Raw genomic sequence first — 6,000 nt, 5'->3', positions numbered from 1 at the left:
AATAACATATATAAATATAAAATAAAATAAAACACCCAACCAGAAAAAAAAGTAAATACATTTAGCAAATTTAAAAATGGAACGTTCCTCATATAAAGCCAATCACTATCTTAGCAAGTGGGCAGGTTTCATTTCCACCCACAATAGACAGACACGGATACTGTATATTGCTAGCTATGTTACAGAACGGCTTTGACTCTGTTCAATGTTTTGATGACCTTCAGAAAGGGGTTCTTCTGTGTTTACTGTGCCGCTGGGCTTCCTATCTCAAGGATAAACCATTTTTATCTATCTGGTCAAAGTCAACTTTGCTACTTAGAGTATGTCTCATTCAATTGAATTATAAAAATAAAATGCTAGTAACCATAGGTGTTGTAAACCCCATTAGTAACATTACAATAATCAGTAAACGATGTGGCTATTTCATTTTAATCTGCAGTTGTTCAAATAAAAGGGATTTACTGCAAAAGCTTAAAAAATTCTGTAATAAGTGTACCCATGTGTACCTGCTTATATTTCCATATAATTTGAATAACAGTGTAGTTTAAAACAGATGTCAGCTTCTTTGAATATAATCATATTTTGTTAGTACTGTGCACCCATGCATTTACATTTAAGTAACCCTGGATGAGGTTCTCTGCCTGTGTCATCTGTTTTATTGGTGCATCCTTTGCTTTATTTTAACCTAACCCATGAAACTAGTGTTTCTGTTTTCATAAAGGTAAGCCAAATATATTCATATATTATGTTATAAATAGAGGCCCAAGGCACGAAATTTGTGCAAGGGGCTCGCCTCCCCCCACCCCCCCACTGCCACGGCAGCTGGGGGGCCTCTGTCATCTGTGCCTTGGCTCCTGCTGCTGGGGCTTCCTCCAGAAGGTCGTCTGGTCTAATTAGCATATTATGCTTCTACTAGAGGCCGGGTGCACAAAAATTTGTGCACTCAGGAAGAGGGGGGGTCCCTCAGCCCGGCCTGTGCCCTCTCACAGTCTGGGACCCCTCGGGGGATGACCACCTGCTGGCTTAGGCCTGCTCCCCGGGGGATTGGGCCTAAGATGGCAATCAGACATCCCTCTGGCAGCCTGGCAGCCCTCGGGGGATGTCCACTTGCCAGAGGGGAGCAGGCCTAAACTGCAGTCAGACATCCTTAGTGCTGCTGAGGAGGCAGGAGAGGCTCCCACCACCACTGCTGTACTGGCAGCCATCAGCCTGGCTTGTGGCTGAGCAGAGCTCCTCCCATGTGAGAGTGCCCTGACCACCAGAGGGCAGCTTCTGCATTGAGCATCTGCCCCCTGGTGGTCAGTGTGTGTCATAGTGATCAGTCATTCCCAGTCTTTCTGCTGTTAGGGTCAGTTTGCATATTACCCATTTACTATATAGGATAGAGGCCTGGTGCATGGGTGGGGGCCGGCTGGTTTGCTCTGAAGGGTGTCCCGGATCAGGGTGGGGGTCCCGCTAGGGTGCCTGGCCAGCCTGGATGATGGGATGATGGCTGTTTGCAGCTGGTCACATCCCCTTCAGGGTGGGGGTCCCCACTGGGGTGCCTGGCCAGTCTGGATGTGGGGCTGAGGGCTGTTCTCAGGCTGGTGGGCGACTGAAGCTCCCAGCCTCTCCTTTTTTCTTTTTTCTTTTTATTCTGGGATTTATTTACCTTCTATAGCTGTCACTGGAGCTGAGAGCCGGCTCCAGCTCTGAGGCCGTTGCTGGCTGAAAGCAGGTATCTGGGTTTGTTTGGGTTCTATAATTGAAACTCTGTTGCCATTACTGGCCGCTCTAAGCTCTGAGCTCTGAGCCCGCGCTGGCTGAAAGCAGGTACCTGGGGTTTGTTTAGGTTCTATAATTGCAACATTGTTGCATCCAGAGCTCAGAGGTGGGCTGCGGCAGGCGGGGAACCTTGGCTTCCTCCGTCACTCGAGCAAGCAAGCCTCATGTTCACTTCAGCTGCCTGGCTGCCAGCCACCATCTTGGCTGGCAGTTAATTTGCATATCTTGCTGATTAGCCAATGGGAAGGGTAGCGAAGTTACGGTTAATTACCATGTTTCTCTATTATTAGATAGGATTATTATAGATGGTAATTTTGTTTCCCCAAAAAAGTGAAGATAAGGTAAAATAATTCATGCTATTTGGATTTCAATCCTGCTTTCTTTGATTTTTGTATAATATTGATATTGATTTTTCTAAGGAGCAGGTTAAACTATAAGTGCCCTTAACTCTTTCTTTGCTGGGGACATTTTGATGTTTATATCACTAAGACTTATCTTTAAAGCAGTGGTTCTCAACCTGTGGGTCGCGACCCCTTTGGCGGTTGAACGACCCTTTCACAGGGGTTGCCTAAGACCATCCTGCATATCAGATATTTACATTACGATTCACAACAGTAGCAACATTACAGTTATAAAGTAGCAACGAAAATAATTTTATGGTTGGGTCACAACATGAGGAACTGTATTTAAAGGGCCAGAAGGTTGAGAACCACTGCTTTAAAGGCAAACACTGCTTGGTAGGACAGGATTACTCTGCAATAATTGAAGTGTGTGTCCTTCATCAAAAACAACAATAATAAATGCACTATTTGTGCTCATGTATGTATCAGGGAGGTTGCTTTCTCATCCACTTACTGAGTCCCACTGTAATATCATGTAGTTTTCAGGTAAGTAAGCATGCATAGGCAGTACCCTGAAGTGTGGCTGTGTTCACAGAATTACAACTCTCTGCTATGGCATGCTCTGGCCTGGATTCTGTTTTGGCAAGACATCTTTATGTTTCAGCTCAGCCATGAGATTCTCAGTCTTCAGTCTCCTGTGGAAAGGAAAAGTGTGTTCCTATAGCTGAGGGAAGCCGACTTATGTAGACAAAAGTCCCTGCCCCTGGTCCCTGATTGTCCATCCTCATATAAATGATGACTTCAAACCCTCAAAATTTGATTGGTCCAAAAGGCTGTGTCCTGATTGGTCAGAATGGAATCATTCTGATTGGTGGGTGAAGAAGCTGATGGGGCTATAGACCTGTGCAGCTCCTAATTCAATGGGGAAAGTCCCGGTCCTATCGCTTGAAATAGGATCCCAGAAACTCCCTTGTAATGGCCTGCTCAGACGGCTGGAACACAGTGCAGGCAGGCAGTTCAGTGTAGGCTTCTCCCTGAAGTGCAGTTTGCATGACAGGTGCCTGTGTAGAAATGGCTGCCAGGCTCTGTTTTTGTGTTTTTGTTTGTTTTGTTCTCTCTCTCAAATTTGAGCCCATTTAACCACTGGGAACCTTTTTTAGTAGATACCTTCTTTCTCAGGGTCCACATTACCCATGGACCGGTTTCACCTGAAAAACAAAGTTTTAGTTCTGGGTTTAAGGTAGTCAACAACCAACTAAAAAGATCACTTTGGATATTATTGCTAATCCTGTGAAATTATTGAATTTCTTGCCAAAAGCAACAAACTAATATTTATTGTGAACCTACCAGCTATTATTTGTGCCTTGGAGTTTATACATAAGGCACCTCCATGAAAGAAAATTCCACTTAAAAATCACACCCTGGCTGGTGTATCTCAGTTGGTTGGGGGCCCTCCAGTGCACGTGCACTGAAAGGTTGCTGGTTTGACTCCCGGTCAGGGCATATGGTTGTGGGCTCCATCCCAGTATCTCTCTCTCTCTCTGCCCCCCACCTCCTTCCTTTCTAAAAATCAATTAAAAATCTTAAAAAAAAATTAAAGGCACAAAATACAGTCTTCAAGTACCATCTACTTTGAATTATAAACCAAAATAAATTATTCAATAAGTTCCTGTCTATATCTACCACAATGGTTTGTAAAAGTCTAAAGTTAACCAATAAGACTGTAAGTTACCTGAGGGCAGGAACTCAGTGCTCCTGGCTCCCGCTCAATCCCAGCAGCTAGCACCGGGTCAGTCAACTGTTGTTCTCTCACTAGAAAGGAGTCTCTTTTATTTTGAAATGATACCCGTGTAGGCGAATGTAGCAAAGTCAAGACTGGGAAAGGGCCTTTGAGAGGAGGTTGCAAAATCAGGAGCAGCAGCAGGACAGCGAGGAATCCAGAGGAGAGAGGCGAACATTGGAAGGTGAACCCTAAGAGCTGGGATGAAGAAGGGGTGAGGGCCCTGGGACAGCGTTGCAGGAGGAAAGGGGCGGGTCAGCCAGGAAATAGCCAAGATCTGGGGGACTCCTTCTCAGGCAACAAATCAGGAGAAAAAGGCACCTGAAAATAAAGCCGCAATCACCTTCCTCCCACGTGCAACCCCAGTCCTATGAGCCCCAGGACCCCTGCGGAGCGGAACCCTGAGCGCGGCAGGTGCGGCCGGAGCATGCGCGCGGGCGGGCAGGGGGAGGCTCGCGCTCCCACCCTCGCGTGCACCTCGCCCCCCCCGCGGCACCAACGGCCAACGGCGCCACAGCAGGACCGGCCAGCCTGGGCGCTGCGGCTCGCACCCCTGTCGCCGAGTGGGCACCACCGCGGCCCGGCTCCGCTGGGGTAAGGAGGACGCCCCGCCCGAGTGGTCCGGTCGGAGGTCTCCCGGGCGCCCGCGGCCGCCTCGCCCGCACCGGCCCGGCCCCGCGCCGCGCCGAGGGGCGTGTGCGTCGCCCGCGATGGGGCCGGGCCGGGGGTGGGTGGCGGTTAGGCGTCGCCCCCGCCCGTCCCCGCTCTTTCTCTTTCTCTTTCGCCGCCGGGCACGCGCCGGGCTGCCCTCGAGGCGCTGCCCACTTGTCGCCTACTTTGGACGGGCGCTGCCCGCTGTCCCGCTCGCCGGCCGGGTGCCTGGCGCCGCCACTGGGGCGGAGGGACCGGCTCCGCGGGCCGCGGGCCGGGGGCGGGGGCGGGGGCGGGACTCTGCGGGGTTCCCAGTTGGCCCTCCGGCCGCGGGGCACCCGGGTGGGTGTTCGGCTTTTGTTCTTTCTGGGGACGGACGTCCTGCTCGTCTTGCCGCTTCTCCCACCTCCTCCCCCTCCCCCCCCACCCCAGGCCAACTGTCGTTTGGGCTCCAGCGGTGATCCGGCGAGCGCTTCATCCCCGTTTTCCTGCCCCCCAAGTTCTGCCCCGCCCCGGGGTAGGAGCCTCGCTAGTGAGCGCAGGGCGGACGCGTGGCCGGTATCGGGCGGTGGGAACTAGCGCTCCCCTCGCCCCCAAACTGCGAGGGGGACGCGCCGCGGAAGGCTCCTTCGCCTCCCTGCGGAGACGGGCCGAGGTCCAGGTGGGCCGAGGTCGGGGCGAACCAGCTGGGCACCGCCTGCGGCCAGCGCCGCAGTTACCTGCGTGACGGGTGTAAACGGTTCCCCAGATTCCGGAACTTTGGGTTTTGATGGAAGTCCACAGAGTGCGCCTTATGTTACAGATGCCTTTCCCCACGTGGAGGGACAGTCTTCGTCTGTCCGTGGCCCGAAGTGAAAGCTAAATTGAAAGGACGGGTCTCACGCGGGGGAATACGGCCTGTGGTAGGCAGAGGTCAGCCCGGTTGCCCGGACCTGCGCCTCTCGGCTAGTTCCACGTGGACCCGGAAGGCTCACTCTCACTGCAGAGTTACTGGGTCAGTGACGCCTTCTGGGTCCCGCTGGTGGGGCGGTCCTGGAAGATGCTCATGACAGGTTCCAGAGTGAGTCCTTGGCTGAGATAAGTGCAGCGAGGTCTCCTGGTGTTTGCTAGCCCACTTAACTCGAACAGCTTACAGTGGCAAACAGGGGGTGGTGGGTGGAGTTTGTGATAGCCCCTCAATAATACAAAGAGGTTGAGTGCATTTAGCTCTTCACAAGGTTCTTCGTCAAGGTTCCATAGGATCTGGAGGCGTGGTTGAAAGAGGAGAGGTATTTGGAGCATATAAATTGATTGGACTCTGCTATATGCACTTGGTGTGTAATTGTTGATTTGGGAGTAAGATAAGCTTAACACTGCTATTCTGTTCTCAGGTCCTGAGGCACAGTGATGAGTTTGTATTGCAGGTAGTCCTTGACTGGGGAATTGTTTACTTAGCACTTTGCTGGGTTATATTGGGGTCAAAAG

The 6,000-nt window shown here is 51.3% G+C and overlaps 1 protein-coding gene across 1 annotated transcript in view; it reads left to right on the top strand.

Annotated features, from left to right (window-relative positions):
- Positions 1-4,370: 4,370 nt before the first annotated feature.
- The window catches only part of L3MBTL4 (L3MBTL histone methyl-lysine binding protein 4), a 336,612-nt gene continuing 334,982 nt past the window's right edge, over positions 4,371-6,000 (top strand). The window contains 1 exon segment of the mRNA XM_059704912.1: positions 4,371-4,479. The gene's annotated coding sequence lies outside the window, so the exon portion shown is untranslated.

Source organism: Myotis daubentonii, chromosome 8, assembly GCF_963259705.1.
Source record: "Myotis daubentonii chromosome 8, mMyoDau2.1, whole genome shotgun sequence".
NCBI lineage: Eukaryota > Metazoa > Chordata > Mammalia > Chiroptera > Vespertilionidae > Myotis > Myotis daubentonii.
Note: the sequence above shows the minus strand (reverse complement) of the source record. Positions and strands in the feature narration are given on the sequence as shown.